This window comes from Aplysia californica, unplaced genomic scaffold, assembly GCF_000002075.1.
Source record: "Aplysia californica isolate F4 #8 unplaced genomic scaffold, AplCal3.0 scaffold00704, whole genome shotgun sequence".
NCBI lineage: Eukaryota > Metazoa > Mollusca > Gastropoda > Aplysiida > Aplysiidae > Aplysia > Aplysia californica.
Window position 1 is genome coordinate 366,699 of NW_004797974.1, and position 2,408 is coordinate 369,106.

A 2,408-nucleotide genomic window follows, 5' to 3' on the forward strand; every position below is an offset into this window, starting at 1 on the left:
CAAATAAAATTCCGACTCCTCTTTCATGTGTTTTTCCTCCTGAGTATACAATTGTTTTGGATCCTCTTTTAATCAAGCCTGCCCCCCGCCCCCCTCTAAATTCTGAAAGGCCTAATATATTTAGCTTCATCCTATCCTTTTCCTGCTCTATATTATTTAATTTACATTTCTGGTACATTGTTCTCATATTCCATGTGGCTATGTTTTGTTTTGTTTTGCTTGTTTTTGTAAAGTGTTTTACGGCGCTCGCCACTGCATAGGTCATATGAGCGCGCGGGACACACCTAATATTTTCAGTTGGTAGGAAATTTTGAATTTTGCCCGGGTGGCGGCCGAAGCCTACTCTTACCGATTTTAGACCACCAAGGGATCTTTAACGTGCGCAACTTGCACACGGGCCCTCCGAGATTTTTCGCCCTTGTCCGAGAAGGCTGGGTGTAGATTTTTCCTACCAGAAGATCAGGGGTGTGGCAGAAAGACAGCAGTAAGGAGGAGCCAAGGAGTAGCAGTAGAAAGGCTGCAGAAAGAGTCAGGAGCCCAGAGGAGGGGGCAAAGGAGGTGAGGGGGTGGGGGCAGAAAGTGGAATTGAAAGCAGACAACAGAACATTGCTAGAGAGCAGGAAAGGAGGTGGAAGGAGACAATTTTAGAGAAGAAAATTTTTCGGTCGCTACCCGGATTCGAACCCGGGACCTTTGAATGAGAGGCCAACACCTTAACCTCTAGGCCACGAGAGCCCCCGCTATGTTTTGGATAGTGTCATAATGATTCAAATAATAATAATAATAATAATAATAATAATAATAATAATAATAATAATAATAATAATAATAATAATAATGTAGAAAATGAAAAAGGTCGAAGTGGTTGTTTGTACATGTGAATGTTTTGGATATGCTGCCGTTAGAGCAGGTTCGACTGTAGTTTCTATGGAGTAAGCACGTCGCACGAGGCACATTATCTATCCTTACAAGAAGTTCACATGATGGTTTTTATTTTTATTTTTTTTTGTTGTTGGGTTTTTTCTTTGTTTGTTTTTATAAAAGTTTTTTGGGGGGATTGGTGGTTTGCTTTGTGTTTTTGTGTTCTTTTGTTCTTTTTTTTGTTTGTTCTGTTTGTTTTGTTTGTTTGTTATTGGTTTTTTGTGGGGGGGTTGTTGTTGTTGTTGTTGTTGTTGTTGTTGTTTTTGAGTGGGGCTGTTCTTTGTGCCAATTGTACATAATGTATTATTGAGTAGGACATTTGGGGGTAGTTGGCGGGTTCTCTGGTATGGTTTGCTCCTTTTTTCATATGAAACGTCTGTCGTCTTTATCTCTCCTCCTTTTTTGTGTTTCCTCGTCACTCTCTTGTAACACCTCCAAGTTTCGGCACTTATATAACCGTATTGTATTGCTAGAGCCTTAAAACACTTACAACAAACTTTCCAATGTCTTTGTGTCCTGGGATAGTGTATCTCTCTCAGCCTGGGTTGGCACTGACAGACAGTGTTAAAGCCCGCCTCCAAAATGATCAGAATTGTGTTGTCGTGCACTTTCTTAATTATTTTTTTATGTTTAGTTCTAGTTAGAGGTTTACGGCACTTGCAACACAAATAGGTCATGTAAGTGCCGTAGACTAGAGGTGTCACTAGAGACTAAAATACACAGACATGAAGGAGGAGAGGTTTATAGGTGTTACTTCCTTCGGTCCTTATATGACCTTAATGTGTTGATCACAAAGTCACAGACACGCACACACACACACACACACACACACACACACACACACACACACACACACACACACGCACACACACACACATACTCGCGAACACACACACGCACATACGTATACACAGACACACACATACTCGCAAAGACAGACAGACAGACATACAGACACACAGTGATGAACACACACACACACACACACACACACACACACACACACATACACACACAGACACACACGTACAAACACAAAGACGCATTGATACACATGGTCTCTAACATACTGAGACATACACACACAGATGTACACAGACATACACACATATACAGACACAGAGATACTCTCTCTAGAGCAGGGGCTCTCAACCTGTGGGTCAAGACCCCCCGGGGGGTCGCAAAACCTTTCTTGAGGGGTCGCGAGATCATTGAGGATTTTGTGAAAAGTAATTCATTGATCTTTTCCTTTCCCTGACAAATGTCAAAATACGGTTCCCTCTTCAATTGGTTGAAATAAGAAAAAGGGTAAACACCTGAACTTCTAAACAAAGCCAGAAAAACAACGAGGCAACACCAGTTTGCCCTGCCTGTTTATGTGGGCCAATCATAGGTTTGGTTTTCAGTGGTTTGTGTTCTTTTTAAATATTTTAGCCTCGCCATAGGCCAAAGCAGAATGACTTGAAGCCTCGTTTATGACGAGCCAT